At 35.0% G+C, this 18,282-nt stretch overlaps 2 protein-coding genes across 9 annotated transcripts in view; both read left to right on the top strand.

The window, feature by feature from the left end:
- Positions 1 to 18,282, top strand: part of LOC145665034 (uncharacterized) — a 487,711-nt gene that overhangs the window by 268,282 nt on the left and 201,147 nt on the right. The window lies entirely within an intron of this gene.
- The window catches only part of LOC145665032 (uncharacterized), a 44,927-nt gene that overhangs the window by 5,102 nt on the left and 21,543 nt on the right, over positions 1 to 18,282 (top strand). The window contains exon 2 of one of the 4 annotated variants that reach the window (XM_081732252.1): positions 2,613 to 2,723. The exons of the other annotated variants lie outside the window; for them this stretch is intronic. The gene's annotated coding sequence lies outside the window, so the exon portion shown is untranslated. The remainder of the gene's footprint in view (positions 1 to 2,612; positions 2,724 to 18,282) is intronic. 4 annotated transcript variants of the gene reach the window in all.

The following is an 18,282-nucleotide window of genomic DNA, read 5'->3' on the forward strand; positions in this document are numbered from 1 at the left end:
TCGTGATATTTCTTTCACGACTTCCGACATGCAAGCTAACATAACCGGTAACTAGCACAAATTACCAAATTTCAGTCTGCAGTACTTCTTTTCTTGACTAATCAGTCAGCACTGATTACAATTGTTATCAAAGAACTTAGGCAGATCATAAAGCATGTTCTGAAGTACGGTGAGCTTATACTTCAACACTTCCTCCTAAGCCCAATGTATTTTTTTTTTTTACTTTGTTAGGCCCATACTCTTACGAAAGTATTAAAATTTCACTCGCTCAAGAAGCTTTGTCAGTATGTCTGTTATTTGTTCCTGCCCCGGGATATGATCCACACATACCATCCCCCCCTGATAGCATTCACGTACGAAATAATAACGCACTTCGATGTATTTTGAGCGCTTATGAAATTTTGAGTTTCTAGGTAACTTAACTGCACTAGCATTATCAACTAACAACACGGGTTTCTCACCACATTTAGCACTAATTTCTTGAAGAATACGATTTAATCACATTAATTCTTTCGCACCTTCACTAGCTGCAACGAACTATGCTTCCATAGTTAAAAGTGCTACTGATTTTTGGAGATTATTGGACCAAGCCATTGCGCTTCCTCCGTACGTTGCAATCACTCCACTTGTTGATCTTGCTTTCAGACCACCAGCAAAATCTGCATCACTGAAAGTCTTTAGCTTTGTCTTCTCTTCACGTGTATACAGCAATCCTAAGTTTAGAGTCCTTTTTAAATACTTAAAGATCCTCTTCACTTTTATTCAATCAGCTTCAGTTGAATCCTGCATAGCTCTTGCTGTTTGCTACATTGCATATACAATACCATGTCGTGTTGCTTGAGCCAAATATAACAACCTTCCCACCGCTTCACGATACGGTACTTTAGTATCGAATAATGCATCTAAACCACTATTACTATAGTCACTAGGAGTATCCACTGGGTATGAATATTCCATTCTAAATCTCTTGAGAATATTTTCTGTATATACATGCTGACATCCAAAAATTCCTTCTTTCCGTTGCTCTATTTGCATTGCCAGATAATTGTCGACTTCCCAACTTATTTTGAATTCACACTGAAGTTGTTGTAAGAATTTCTTTATTTCCTTGTCGCTGTTACTTAATAGGAGACCATCTTCGACAAAGATTGTCACTAGTATTTTCTTTCCTTTTCGTTGACGTACAAATAAACAAGGATCTGCTTCATTTGTTTTAAAACCTTGACGCTTCATGAATTTTACTAGCCTTTGATTCCAACACTTTGGTGCTTGTTTGAGTCCATACAATCTTCTTTTAAGCTTAGAGACTCGTTGATTGTGGTCATCAAATCCTTCCCGTTGACGCATGTACATTTCTTCAAGTTTACCATTTAGAAACGCTGTTTTAACGTCAAATAACTTCACAGATAAGTTTTCTGCAGCTGCAACAGCTAATACAGCTCTTACTGTATCGTAGCGTGCTACTGCACTAAATGTTTCACTGAGCTCCCTCGTGGCTAAGCGGGTAGCGTACGCGCCTTTGACGTGGGAGACCCGGGTTCAATTCTCGGCGGGAGCTCATGTAGTTCGGATTCCACGTTAATCAGTAGGTCCACGTCTCATATAGCCTCGCTGCTGAACGGAACGCTAAACTAAAATCACCACACCTTACCTAAATGTTTCTCTGTAATCTATTCCCGCCTTTTGCGAATAACCTTTTGCTTCTAATCTTGCCTTCCAGCATTTTACAGCGCCATCTGCATTCAACTTTGAAAAACCCAACTGTTTCCTATAACTTTGGCATTTCTTGGAAAGTCTACTAACTCCCATGTATCATTTTCTTTCAGAGCTTCCATTTCTTCTTTCATTGCTTCGAGCAGTGTTCTTTGTTCACTGACGTAATTTCATCGTAACTTTGAGGATCACCTTCGTTCTCTTCTGGTGAAGCATAAGAGCTGCTCTAATTACGTAGCCTTCTGATCTCATCCATGCTAGTTTCTTCACTTTCAGTGTTGACTTTCTAGTCCCCTCTTTATCTAAAGTATTAACTTGTTCGTCGTCCGAAAAATCACCACTTCTTTTATCTTGTACAATTTCCTCCGGAATTTGACCTTGGACTTCCTCCGACATTCGACTTCGAACTTCCTCTGAAATTGTAGTTTCTTCTAACAAATTCGAGCATACACTTTCTGGTTTGAAATATACATCATGCGAATGTAGAACTTCCTGCAATGAAATGAAATGCAGTTTTTGAGCTTTACGTCTCACGATTATACCGGCTAAGCAAAAGGAGACGGTGATGATGAGCAATGAATGAAATGGTGGAATAAAGAAAGTGGGAGGAAACAGGAGAAACACGAGGAAACCCACGCACACGGTGTTTGTCCACCACAAAGTACACTTGGCATTTTCTGCTATCAAGTTACGTATACGTTGTATCCATCTTTTTCGTTCCAGTAACTTACAAGTTTTCCGCATACACTCTTATTATCAAACCTTTTGAAAAATTGCTTTGGAATGTGAACATAAAACTTAGTTCCAGAAACTTTCAACTGTTTGAGTACTTTTACCTGTTTTCCTGACCATAGTTCAGTCGGTAATTTGTCGTGTTCTTTTGATTTCCCCTGTAACAGGTCTCGGAGGACGCCCTTCTGGGCCGCTAGTCATAAGTACCAGGAGAAAAACAAAGAATTTAGGGGTATAGAGATGTCAATCATATATTTTCTTTCTTAAGAAATATACTGGTAAGTTATTAGATTTGTAAAGCATTAATCTTTGGATCTAAAATTAGCATTATATATATATATATATAATTACTATATATTAATATCGTTCTAACGAACTTCCCGGGTCTTATGATTACTAGGTTACGTATAGTAGGTTCTTTTAATGGAAAATCGGATTTTTCTCTTTTATAAAAAAATTTATAACAACTATCAAATATTTAACAATGGTACACACTTAATATGATTATAATATGAAAATATGATTACTAATATGAAATATCTTTGAATATCCTATTATGCAACACACTATACAAAAGGTAATACTGCTAAGTTCTTTAAAGAAATTACAAACCACAGAAATCTTATTTCTTGTAGAATTCCTCTTGAAATTATATAGAATTTATAACAATCAAATATATATCTCACATCTTGTTACCTTATACTATAATTAATTGAATTAATATGAGAAAAGTATAACACTCACCATTTTTTAACCACACTGAATACCCATTAAATACCTCCAGGAGCACTAAATCTCAATTTCACCTCTAAATTTCAGCAGATAATTAGACACCAAATAAATAAATGATAATATAACATATCACTAGAATAACTTCGAGAGATAACACTTTTAAGATATTCCCAAATTTAGATCACTATAACTATTGAACAATAACGGTTTTCCGATTAGGTTAAATATACGATATAGAAACAGTATAAATTCGACGTTGCCCAGTTCTACATTTCGTTCCGAATGGCCGCTTAGGTAACGTGCAGCTCATTCGAAACTCAGTAATTTTAAAGTTTTCCACTAGAGGCGCGACATAAGCCGAGTGTTCGGAAAGTTTGCGTAACCTCTAGGATAACATTATGCTTAACTATTATTTCTCCTTTTTTTTTACCTTATTTTTTATATATAACCAACTTAAAGTGTGATAAAGCTATCACATGTAACACCCTTGTGATTCAGAATGTACACAGCAGTTTCACACGCATTCTCATATACTGTTTTTGGTAAACCACTTACACTTCGACTTTGCAATTCGACAACAGTACAATATTCTCTGCCAAGCCATTTTCATCTGGACTGCATGGTGCTGAGATAGCTTTTGTAATTCCCTCTTTGTTCAGTACTTGACGCACTTCTTCACAAATTTTTTTTACCACCATCACAGTTTAACATTTTTACGATGTATCCTGGTGTGGACTTTTCATTGAGAAATATTTGTAGACATTTTGCTACTTCACTTTTACCTTTGATGAAAAATATTCTGCGGTATTTGCTGTAATCATCCGTAAAACACACGTAATACCTGTGCTTTTCTCGTCTTTCCACTGACATCTGTCCATTCACATCAGCATATATTAACCTACCTGCTTCTTTAGGCCTATTCGACCTAACCTTGAAAGGTTGTCTACGTGCTTTTCCCAAAACACACCCATCACAAAATGAAGTATCTTTCTTACTGTCACTTAGTTTTATGTTCATTGTAGCTAAAAGTTTCTTTAGGTGTCTTTTGTGCTGATGCCCAACCTTTCATGCCACACTTGCAATGACTCTGGTTAATGTTGCAACATTTACTACAGCTGGCTCATTTAGCACCACTACACGCATGTTCATATGTATGCATTATTTCCCTACTTACCTGTTGCAATAGGTTGACACTTTCTTTAATGTGACTTTTTGTTCTTCCATTGAAACATTCACACCGTACTCCACAGCACTTTTCACTAAAATAGATGTTTTGCAATTTCAGGAACAGACCACACATTTTTAAGATAGCCTGGTTTCCATTTGCCTTTTGCATGTAATTCAACATTTATTTTACCGGCTCATATGCTTTCACTATTTGTTTGTTTGCAACAAATACTTGCATTGGGATTGAGAAATTTGTATACGTTTCAAACTACTGCTTATTTGCGGTCATATGATTCCTTGCATCAATGTAACAAATCCACTGATCTGCTTCTTTTGCTTCTTTTTGTGCTGATGCGGCTTCTTTCTTCTGAGTATTTGATGGACTGGTTTCTCTCCGTGAGACTTTCTTTTTTACCTTGTCAGCCTTCCACTTAACACACTGGTATTTTAAAAATTTAATAGGCTGGCAGTAGTAAAACTTACGACTGTCTTCTTTCTTGTTTCCACTGGCAACGGTTGCACTTGGTTTTGTTACCGATTGTTCGAATTTTGTTTTTGTCATTTTCAATAGAAACGCACATTTTTCGTCACTGGCTTCTGTCTGCATTCGTTTCTGAATGGTACAGAGCTTTTCCAGAAGACAACTTGTTGTTCTCATCCTTCAATGCCTCCCGCACATTGGTAAACTCTTTGTACTCTGGCCCTATCTTAGCTACAATACGCTCATGCCACAACTGTATTGGTATATTATTCGAACCTCGTTTTTTCAGTTCTGTGTTCATGTCATCTGTGTCTGGTTTCCTGTTTAGAATAGAAAACTCTATCGTTAACATGTTCAACCTTTGTATACCACTTTGTTCACATACACTAAGTAACTTGTCCCAAATATCCTTTGCACTTGTATAGTAAAGTACTAAATTTGACACCGTAAGACTAAGTGCACTAGCTAATAATGCAGAAGCCCTTGCATTGTCTCGTTTCCATCCCCACACTTTTTTCTTGTCCTCGGAACTTGTTCTTTCAGTTACTTCGGGACACGTTCTTGAACCATCAATGATTGACGTCATGTCAAACTGTTCAAAATACAACATCATATGGCATTTCCATTTCTGAAAATTTTCGGCGCCAAAAAGTTTCTTAAATCTACTTTTGGGTCAGTCATCTTCGCGCACTATGCTGTATTCGGACACACACACACACACACAAATTGTTTCAATTTCTATCCCCGAATGTGAAATCAATGAAATACGGTAGAAGAACTCGTATTTCTGACTGTACAGTAATTATCGTACTGTACTGCCTGTCCTATGCATCTGAACTGCACGAAATCCTTTCCATTGAAAGTTGTATCAAACTGTTTCAATTATAGAGATATCCGTCTGGTACCCATAACCACTTCAACCTAATTTAAGTTGGGTAGTTAAATTGGCTGTGTATTAATGATATATCTTTTTATTTAAGACACGTAAAAACTAGCCAAAATAACATTCGTGATATTTCTTTCACGAATTCGGACATTCAAGCTAACATAACCGGTAACTAGCACAGACTACCAAATTTCAGTCTGCAGTACTTCTTCTCTTGACAAATCAGTCAGCACTGCATACAACTCTTATCAAACAACTTAAAGACATCATAAACCTATGTTTTGATGTACTGTGAGCTTATACTTCAACACGTACGTATTCGTATGAAGTGGTTGGAGTACAATTTCAAGAATCTTCCCAATTCAATAGTTCCAAGTAAAATCAAAATATAGCGCCTTGTGCAATGACTTCGTGAGACTGGTTATGTTTGTGAAAAGCCTCACCCGGAAAGACTCAAGAAAGAATTGCAGAGGCCTTCATAATATAGGGTTACAATGACAAATTCTATAACGAAATCTGTTTGAGAACTTACACACCAATCCGGCTTAGCTAAAGCTACCGTTCACAGAGCCATTGAACACGTTGAAAATATACCCATAAAAACTCGTCTTCTACAAGAACTAAAGAATACTGATAACGAAGCACAAGTGAAGTACTTTCATTGGTTCAGTTCCTTAGTTAGAGACAATGGTGTAAATATATTGGGTAACGTATCTTACAACGAAGAGGCGTTGTTTGATATGTTACATAAACAGCCAGAACCCTTGTTATTGGTCCATCGAAAATCCACATGGATTACAAGAACTTCCACTTCACCCTTAGAACGTCGGTGTGTGGTTTGCGAGCGATAACGCGGCAACCTGTAGCACATTCTCTCTTTTCAGTAAAACTGGATGGCATTGTCTATCGAGATTTAATTATACAATTTATATTCTTATTAAAAGACGATCACCGAAACAGCTGGGTCTAGTAAAACAGATCCATATTTCATAACACTAATGATACTTTCGAAATGTTACAAGAGTTCTTTCGTGATCACATAGTTTCCAAAAACTTATTGCGTGCTCGCTCTCCAGACTTCACATTGGCTGACATTTTATTGTGGGGTTTCTTCAAGTGAAAGGTGTACGAAAATAATTCCAGAATGATATTGGAATTGAAATTCAAGCAGTTGAGAAGAAGGAAAAATACAAAAATGACAGAAAACTGGTAATCAAAAAAATCTGAAGGAATACAAGAAACCGAATAACTTAAAGGAAGCAATGGGCAAGACTTATAATGAGTTGTATGACAACCTTGAAGAAGAACAGGGAGAAAATAATATATTGTAACGTACACGGGTAACATTACATTCTATATTTTTCTTGTTGTTGCATAGTGTTTGAATTTCTTTATTTCAGGTTGTGTTAGGTTATATTTTATTCCTAAAAGTATTAAGTTGTGTTTAATCTGTTATTATCCGTGATTCGTACATTATAATTATTATTTTATACTGATGCCATACGTGGCCTACGTAATTTTGACCTGCACCATAGCCTGGGTATGTGTATCTTCTACCTGCGCAGTAGGCTATGTGATTGTGTCTAGAAACTAGTTAGGCATCGACTTAAATTAATTCAGTATTAATACGTAACAAATGTTTTATATTCGATAAATATTGTCGGCCCGCGTATAATTCATCTGTAGATCCTATCTGTATACGTAGACTTCGTTAGTGGAGAGAAACCTCATTAACTAATTACTACATTGAAGATGAAATTTAACATTGCTACCCATTGCGATAAATCCACATTTTAGCGTGTATGATCCTTTTTACTCTCAGATGTAATCTACAATAACAACTGTAATCTATAATAAAAACTGCATATTCATGTAAAAAAATTTCTATTATATGGAAATGTATATTTGTATTCGTAAGAATGCATATTTTTAGGCCTACCTTAAATGAAGTTGCACGAGAAAGAGGTTGTTCTTTGCGTGCCACATTAAATAGGTCAATTCTTTTCATCGCTTTTCATTTGTTTACATTACTACAAGTATTACACTGCGCTTTTGATTGAGAAGAGTACAAAAAAGCGTCACATGGCGGAAGTAAGCGAGAATAATACATAAATTTGATATATACGTTGCAGACTTTAGTTTAGAATTTATATATAGTAATATTGCGAATCTTTAATTTTGAGCGGGGAAAGATGTTTAGTTTTGCGGGACCAGCATTAGGAAAACTGGATGATATTCAAATAAAAGGCGAATAAGGCTGCTATATAATCTCTCATGGCAGGACCAAAGATCGAAACAAACAATACTAAATGCTTTTAAACTATTTGGGGAAAGGTTGTTAAGCGTTGTCACGCGAACTGAATCAGAAACATTACTCAATCAAATGTTCATCTAGGAACATACTCAAATTTAACGAACTCGACCAGTTTCTAAAACGGTCGATCAAGAGTAATCAAAAGTGTAGAACCTACTAAAACAATGTGCGAGAAGATTGCGATGGAAGTGAACAGACGCTCCGTAGACATTAGATGGCATTAGAATAGCGTCATGCATCACGAGTAGGTGCCACGGACAAAACGATAGACTAGGATCTGTACTTCCAATACATAACGCGAGTACTTTAGAAATTGAAAAGAAACGACCGGAGTTCGTCAACATAAGACTAATATTTACAACGCTGACAAAGCCAGACCGCAGATGTCTTTAATGGGAAGAACTGCACTGGGAGATGTTAATGCATCCACGTGAGCTCGAAGGTGGCACCGCTAAATACCATTTGCGTCTGTGCCAGTTTTGGTTAGTCATACTAAACTCTTGACTACTGCAGGAATCTTATGTTAGTCGAACTATTTAGTATTTCAGTAATGACGCGTCAAAGAATGCATGTATGGATTCGTCGTTTTATATTCAATTTACAATAAATCTGATTAATCTCAATTTTGATTTCGTAAACTCAAAGCTTTCCAAGAAACCTGATATCATTACCATTTATATGAATTTAGTCTCAAGAATCCCATATATTGTTAAAGTATTTGAATGAAAAGTTGCCTCATTAAGGGTTAATCATGCCTATGACCATTTATTAAGCGAGCCGTCACTAAACAGTAGTCACAGGAGTTATAATCAACCTGCTATAAGTAGAATGACAATGTAGATAATTGAATGCCAGTGATAGAATTCAACACTTCTGACATTTTATTGAGCATGCTGTTCAAGTACTTTCATATAGACTTCTTTAATTTTTACTATTAATGAAATTCTAGACAACTGAAAGAGGAACAATATCTTCGGAAGTGTCTTAAATAGATAGTTTAACACATATGATGGGCTTGATTCTCTCTGGGAATACATCGTGTTTAGACTCTACTTCAAGCAAAAAATATATAAAAATTCTGTAATTGCTCAGTGGCTGACCATTAACTTTCTGTCGTGTAAGCCATCGTTTGGTTTTTGGTAGGAATATTGTTGCGTAGTGAAAATCGAGTGGTAGTTCAGGTTTCTCATTAAAATCAATTTATTTATTATTTTATACTTTATTTGCATGATTACTCTTGTTGATTTATTTGTTGAGTAGGTCCCTTTTTCTCTTTCGTATAACTTCGGCGCTGAAAGGAAACTAAGTGTCAACCCGACCAATGTTTCATGATTCATCCCATTTTCGTGACAATTTTATGAAAGGCAAATTTTTGTAAGTTAGCCTTGTAAAGATCTAAATATTGTAGGTATCATCTTATTACACTACCTGTGAAAGTGAAGCAGAAGACAAAAATGTAGTCAGGCTGCGATATTCCTACATACCTTCCGCTAAGGAGGTGAGGATTGACTTTTCCTTTAAAAAGTGTTTTTAATGTGTGCTTTAGAATAATGACCTGTCTATGGTTGTTACTCGACGTATGTTCAGTTCGCTTATTTTTGTTGACTGTTGAAATATAGCGTCCTTTTTCAGCGCTGAGACTATGAGATGTAGATCCACAGCTGTTGAAATCCGAATGAGATAAAATTTCAAATGTATTCCACTCCTGATGTAAGTCAACCCCATGCACTAAAGGCCTGCACCCAGGCCCTAAATCAATGACTAGAAACTTACTAAGCTTATTGGGCCTTATACAGAGCCATTTTGACGCGTCATTAGTGCCATACTAAAGAGTTCGACTAACATAAGACTCCTACTGTAGTCAGGCGTTTAGTATGACTAACCATAAGTCAAAACGACTCTGTATAAGAAGGATTATTATTATTTTAGAATAATGTGATTATATTCCGGGATAAGGGAGATGGTGATTATGAAAATGAAACGAAAAATACAGTAGCACCAGGACAAAGCAACACCACGTGTTTGCCAACCATAAAATATTGTCGTCCGAAGTAATTAAAACTGCTTAATATTCTATCTATTTAGGGACATAAGTGTGTCTGTTACAATATAATGTAGTTGTTAAATACTTTTTCGTTTATAAGACAAAAATGAACGTGTGTAAGAATGTATTAATTTAAAATATTGAACTAAAATCTGCACTTCATGTTTTTTTTTAAGTTTTCAAAACAAGGTATTCCTATAGTGTTAATATCATATGAAACAGTGGCGTAATAAGATGAAGGTAAGGGGGCATTGCTCCCACCCAAATTCTGATAGAAGTTATTGGGAGCGCCGAAGGCGCCTAATGATTGCCTTATTTTACAGCCGATTCAAGAATGAAAAGCTTATGTACAAAACCAGTGTTTTTAAGCAGTGCTTTGTATTATTGCACTAATACTAATACTAATATTTTAGCAGTGCGTAATAATGACCACTTTTTCTGTCCCTTTTGGTCCTGATTGTCTAGGGTACCTTTGATACAATAAAATTTAGAAAAAATAAACACTACCTATATGACAGTCAAGAAGCGACATAAAAATTTTCTTCATCCCTTGTCGCCCCACATTATCTACGTGCGCCTTCTTCGATAGAATAAAAAAATGTAATCTTACAACGACGGAGCCTTCTAAATATATTAATTATGCCTTTTGTCTCCCCTGAATGCTTTTGGGCCCCTTCGATAGAATATAAAAGGAGATAATATTGCACCAGTTGGCGCTGTATATTAATTATTCCTTGTGTCGCATCTGATTGTAATACTGTAAAGATTAGTGGAAATTACGCGCTGTGATGAGGGTGCTATTGAGAGAGGGAAGCAGCAAAAACCTTGCACCCTCCTATATTTGTAATGTTGTTACGTGGCTGATGTGACATAACTTCTTGACAGAAATAAATAGTGAAAGATTCATGAAAGAATGGTAAAATGTTTAGTTTCTTTGATGCTAAGACACGAGATTTTTAACATTAAAGATTCATACAGAACCATTACCTTTGTAATGCGCCACTAAAGTGTACCTAAACCTTGCGCATTACTAGATATCCGAAAAACGGTTATTCAGATTTTAATCCGTATCCTAGAATGTTAACATTGAATTTTGATTTGCATCACAAGATATTAAAATTGACACCTATAGAAAATTAATGAATGGTTTCGAATGAGAAAAGTAAGTGTATTAACTTAGAGATTGAAAAAGTTTGAGCACATTAGTGGAAAATATAGAATTAATCTTCAGTAAACAGATTCTGACAGTCGAAAATAACGATACCAGGTGAAATATTTATATATAGTAAATAATTATAAATTTTCATTGAAAAGGACAGAATTACTACCAATTAAGAAGTGTTAAAGTTTAGAATATTCGGGAGAAATTCTTCTCTCTCCCTTATCATCGTTTACCATGTTATTTTTCAAATTATTCTTTGGTATAAAACATAACTAAATTTAAATCAAAATTTCACGTGTCTAGTTAAATTCTCCGACTGTTTAAAATCTTAACTTAAAAGTTCTGTAATAAATTATGCAATAGTGTATATCTACTGGTATATAATTGTCTATTAAAACATGTAGAAACAGAATTGGAACATTTTAAAACTTAACGATTATTCTACAATTTACGAACCAATTTACACAAACCATTTAACGTTTGCTTAAAGTGGTAGATGTGGAAGCTTCATAGTATATGTGCGTCGGTATATGTTATCTAAAAATAATAATATATAATTTGGTATTTATTATTGGAAAAAAAACTAAAGAAAAACGAAACAGTTGATAAATGGGTTATTATAAGTGGATTAATAAAAGGATTATTAACTTATTAAGAAGGAAAATATAGAGTTACAATTATATATATATATATATATATATATATATATATATATATATATATATATATATATATATATATGTGTGTGTGTGTGTGTGTAAGAATCAGTCAAATGAAGAATAGTAAATGATAATGATATCTGCGTACTTTACTTCCGAATATACATACATCTGAAGCATTAATAGTTTTCCTGCTAATCCAAGAGTCGAGTTTTGATAATTTTAATCTGTATCTAACTAATTCTGCGAAAGTCCGTTTCCACAAAATGTTAAGAAAGGGCATGCATGATAATAAATACAGTCAGTTAAATTACAATTTTTTTGGAATAACGATAAAGAACAATATAAGAATCCAATTAAATCCTTAGATTTAGTGATATAATTTGTAATACTTGTAATAAAGGTCTGTCTCATTTGCGGTAAATAGATTTAAATCGAAATTATGTCACTTGTGTGCTATGTACAGACTGTTTCAATTTCAAATTCTATCCCAGATAACACAGAATTTTTTTTAAATGTTTAAAAATTTGCAAAGGGAAACTAAAAAGTTTGCAAAAAACTTGCCTTTTCAAATAAGAAAATTTGCCGAAAGTTCAATGCAAATAACGAAGTTGACGCTGGTTGAGTTTGCAGCAAAGTTGCCTCACGAAACGAAAACATCTGCCAATACAAAAGAAATGTTTGCGACTGCACAGCAAGAACGTTTGCTAGGAGTTCGCTTCAAATATTTTGTGCAAATATTCTTCGATAAAATTTCCAAAAATGAGCTGAAAAATTTGCTAAAAATATTAAAAAGTTTGCAGCAACATTGCAGAAAGTTTTTCACGATCGCAAAATCATGTTTGCTGCAAATGCATCAAGTAATGTTTGCTGCAAATTTATAAAGTAATATTTGTTGCAAATTTATAAGGTAATATTTTTTGCAAATTTATTAGGTGATGTTTGTTTCAAATTTAGAAGGTAATGTTTGTTGCAAATTTAGAAGGTAATGTTTATTGCACATTTGTTATAAGGCTAAAATACAGGGTTGGCTGGTTTAAACCAGCTGGTTTTTTCAAAAAAAAAACAACTGGTTTAAACCAAAAAACAAAAAAAGTTCGTTCGTAAAAGTGTAAGCGTTTGTAAAATCTTGATGAACACACATTTGTGGGTTATCACGTTTCACTCCCGTATATTATTCGTATTATATTAAGACCTAAATTCTCCATTCATTACTCAAAAAGATTATACTACAAAAGCAACTTACAAGTTTATAAATGTTTATTTTGTGATTTTTTTGTAGTTGTTACTACAAAATTCTAAATATTGCAATCAAAGAAAAATTCTAAATATTGTTTCGTTTCAATGTTAGGAGTTACATCGAAAATGCCGTACTCTTTGTGTGTGGGGGGGGGGGTCATACAGACCCCACGAGAGGCATTTAGTGAAATAAGTATCTTTGGTATCTATTTATGTATAAATGAGTTTGAGCCAAAGTGGACTGAAATCATTCGTATCTTTATTCACTTTTCTTATTGATATGCAGATTAAGTCGGTGTATTTCTTTAATTTGGACCAATAAAAGTCGTTGTTAACTAACTTGAACTAAATTAGTTCTTCTGTACTCCGTAGTACTTTGCAATTGTTCATATGTAATTCTGTGTAATGGTTTCACTTGTGCAACTGTTTATCTTTTTGTCCTTCTGAAACTACTCTTGACAGTTATATTAAGAAGCATGTAAAGATCAGTACAACGTATTTTTTTTTTTTTTTTTTATCAGGATTCCTTCGTGAGTGAGTCGACAGACGTATCGCATTTGTGGCCAATTAGTCCTGATTCTGAGTTCAAATGGAGGACAATTTCTCTCGGATGTAACTCGAGAAGCGGTTTTTATTCCGCTTTAAGCTTATGTGACCCCTTCCAGCATAACCCGGTTGTTGCATAATAACATCAAGGCGAAACAAACTTATTTCTGCCCATATATGATATGAATATATAGAGCAAATCATTTAAACCATAAAAACCTGGTTTAAACCCAAGAAAACCGTTTTTTTTGGTTTTTTTTTAATAAAAACCATGGTTTTTGCCAACCCTGCCATATGTATCAAAATTCTGAAACTAGTGATCGAGGTTTAAGGCAAATTATTAACTGCTTACGAGTTAATATTATTAAAACATGGGAAACACAATCTACCATTCCTGTTGCATTCATGGAGTAATCACCTGTGGAGTTTAGAAGATATCTTTCATTATTTCCAGATTCTGCATAAATGTAATCGGAATGAGACATTGTTTTTCGTATGCTTTAATAGTCTTTAAATCCCAAGCAGTTTATATTCTGACTTGTACCTCACTAGTTTCAGAATTTTTCTACATATCTTAATCAAAATTTGCAGCAATTGTGTTCAAACTAGTACAACTATATTTTAAAAAAATCAAACGAGGTGCGCTGATAAGGGTCATTTTTCGCCCACCGAACAACGGAAAAATTAAGAGTCCGATTCAGATAAGTTTGCAATGTCTGTATACTGGAAGATATGTTTCCTATGTGTATGTAATAGATACGTGACAAAGAAAAAAATAAGTCATAGAAAATGCCGAAAAATGATGTACTTTTGCGTCATTTTGACAATGTTTGCTGTCGTTGACGTAGGCTTGTATTAAAAAGGATTCGACGAACCTAAATAAACCAGACTCGTAATAATATAGCGCTGTGTAAGCTTTGATATGAGGATCAAGTTATTTTGGTTCAGTGTGTCTTTCGACCTATGAGAGAACAGAATGTTATATTCTCGCACGATACATTTTGTTTACGCACTATTTTTTTGGGGGGGGGGGGAGGGCACTAATTTCTATGACTTATTATTTTCTTACGTATCTATTATATTCACATACAAAACATATCTTCCAGTATCTATACATTGCAATCGAACACTTTACATTTTTCCGATTTTCGATGGGCGAAAAATGGCCCTTATCAGCCCACTTCCTTTTGGAGAGAGCAAATATAGAAGGTAGTTTGCTACCTTCCAGCTGCATTTTTTTTGTTCATAAAATAAGAATAGCTTATTAACGATCATTTTAACGTCATTTAATTTATATATGTGTGCAATAGAAAACGCCTAAACCTCAATATTTCTGAAGGTTACATCAACGTTTATTCCATCACTTACTCTTGTAATGAACACGGAAACTTTCTGGTTCCTCGTAGGGAGATTTCGACTTAAATGCGAGCCACTGAAACAAATCTAATAAATTTGGCCTGTACATTTTAATCCAAAATTTTACGAATTGGGCAGCACAGTCGCTCAGCAAAGTAGCAATTTACGACAAATTACCCAATAAAAATACATTATACTCGAGGATAATACACATGGGAAAACAGACACTTCCAAATGCATAAACAAACATGGCGGCATCCAGATGGCTCCAAGAACAAAGGATTAAGCCTTTTCTAAATTGTCATGTCGAAAAAAAAAACCAATAAAAATCATGGTAATGGCCCAATCGCATGAGAATGTGTGAGGGCAAGTATACAAAAATTACTATAAGAAGATTAGGTTGAAACATTAAAAAATACTATACGGTAAATAAAGAACATTATATATTTATTGCTTGATTTTAACTTTAGAATGGCAATGTACTACAAACTATAACAAAACTCCGTGGTCATGTTATAGAATCCCTAAGGGGATTAACAAAAACTGTTTTATAGAAAAAAAAGTTGAGAAAAGCAAATTGTTGTGTATATATAATAATACTTAGTACCTGGTGCCAATTTCTGAAGCCTTTTCACAAGGCTTGCCACCACTTTTTTTGAGTTTCAAAATTGTGCGAAAGTGGAAGAAAATATCAAAACTTCGAACTCTACAACATTCCTATCTCGAATCAATCTGATTTCGCATCAAACACAGATAGAACACAGCCGGAAGCTTTTTCCCCGAACTATCGGAACATGCATCCAGAAACAAACGTGTCTCAATCTCTGGCGTATAGACACACACTTGACCGAGAAGCAACCCAGTCATCACTCACATAAACTGGTTGCATAGCATCTGCACGATACAGGATTTGTTTTCGAAATTCCTATTTGCAATCAGTCACTTCAGCTAAATACTCTCTTGTGTTAAGAAACAAAAACATCCTGTTGTGTTTTATCTATGATCGCCTTGCTTGGTGCAAATTCGGAGGCGATATGAGGTAGGAAGTTGGAGAATTTTCTGGTGAGGAATATTTTGCTACACGTTAAAATTCTCCATTTCTCAGTTTTTATCTGAGGTCACAAACTATAAAACACTCCATCGTGGTTTTTACCTATTTTTTGCCGGTCTTCATGCTTTAGTCGATGCTGTCAAAATCCCAGATCCGTGGGTATGAGTACAATGTACCTAACATTTTTCATGTGTTTTATAGGCTTGGAGAGCATTACTTAATTTCTCTTTTTTCAACTGTAGCCCCTATGCTTTTAGGGGGGCCGCGGTGGCTCAGTGGTAGAGCGTTCTTCTCTGATACTTGGGGTCCGGGTTCGATCCCACCCCCGCCAAGTGAACTTTGTGGTGGACAAAAACCGTGTGCGTGGGTTTTCTCCCGTTTCCTCCCACTTTCTTCATTCCACCATTTCATTCATCACTCATGATCACCGTCTCCTTTAGCCTAACCGGTATAACCGTGGCACGTAAAACTCAAAAGATTTCATTTCATTTCATTTCCTATGCTTTTAGGGTGTTTTGGGATAATATACATATCCCCGAATCTCCTAAAATGGTTGAGAAAGTTGATGGTTGCAGACACTTTGTTTTATTACCACAAATGCCAAAGCGGTCTTTAAAAATGATCTAATATATAAAGAAGTTCCTGAAAATTGAATAGCTGCTGTGGCCTTCGACGTTTCGGAATTTGCAATCTCCGACTCCGTAATCCCAAGACTTTGGTCATAACTGCTCTAAATTTTTAAAACGTAATATCTGGGAAGTCGGAAAATGTTCCTTGGCCCTATATGCACCCGAGGTCCTCTTTCGTTATAGAAAATGTACACCACGCGCAATTGAATATTCTTTGTAAACATAATTGTTCTAGCAATTTTATTTCCATACATGGTTTAACAAAATACACCGTCGTTAGATGCAAAGGCGCATGAAAAAATGATACAAATTAATAACAGATTGGTAACCGACTCATATACCCTCTCATGAGAAAATAGCTACCACGTGTTATGGAAAAATAAGCGAATTCCTTCTATTTCAGCGACCTACCAAAGATACAATGCAAAATATTATTGAAACAAACGAATACATATACTAATAAACTAAAGCGAATGAAACTGACGTAGAAAGAACTAAAGCAACTAGCAGAGTGAACAGGAAACAAAGAAGAACGAACAGAGTGCATTTGTCGGCGTGTTGTCAATGCAACGTCATTCTTGGAGCATTGACTAGACTTAAAATACGTAGTAGCATTTGCATGAATCCAGATTTAAGGATGGTTTGTAATTATGTTTAAAAGTTAAGTTTATTGTTTTCTCTGAGCCTGTTGCAAAGACCTGTTTTATATTACTTGGAATTTGTTTAGAATAAACATCAACAAAATGTTCAACATTTCAAAGTAATAGGTTCGAAAAACCTTTACTATAATGAAACATTTTTATCTATAAATAGAAATATCCTTCATTCTGTATTCAGGCAACATTCATAATGCTACCACGTATTTGAAGTGTGGCCGATATGGCAAGGCTGAAGGAGCATACACACCACGCCATATGCAATCTCTGTTCGTTCTTTGTGTTCCTGTGTACTTTGCTAGCTGCTTTAGTTCTACGCATATGCTTGTGGTTTGTTTCTTGCGTTGCTTCTGCAGCGTAGTGGAAGGGATTCCTTTATTTTCTCCATATTTTGCTTACCTATACCCATCCTTACAACCTGGCTACAGAGAATAAACCTAACTCATCATTCCATCACATGTGGCCATCCATCAAAGATTTAAATTCCTCACAAGGACATATTAATAAGCTAGTTATCTTTCATTAATTACAACACACCAAACGATTTGTTTTCGAAGCTTGAATGGCTTCCATACATTCCTGTGTGAGACAGCTATTAACTCACAAGTGGCAACAGATATGTAGACTTTGCTTACAATTCCAATGGTGTTTGATACCCCACATGACCCCCTTCTCATTTATACTATATGTTTGCAATTCAATATGGCGGCTTTTAAGATGGCGACATTGTACTTGAAGTACCCTCAAACATAGTTCTCTACCCTTATTTCCAATAGTTGTGTCGGATCTGCCAATATTTCTTTCGTTACTTATCCGAATGGGTATTCTTCACATTTTATTGCCTAACTTATTTGAAAATGGCATGTATGTAGCAGCTCAATGGAACATTTGTGAAATGAATGAGCACTACTGTCC

This window comes from Thermobia domestica, chromosome 11 (assembly GCF_964235325.1).
Source record: "Thermobia domestica chromosome 11, izTheDome1.hap1.1, whole genome shotgun sequence".
NCBI lineage: Eukaryota > Metazoa > Arthropoda > Insecta > Zygentoma > Lepismatidae > Thermobia > Thermobia domestica.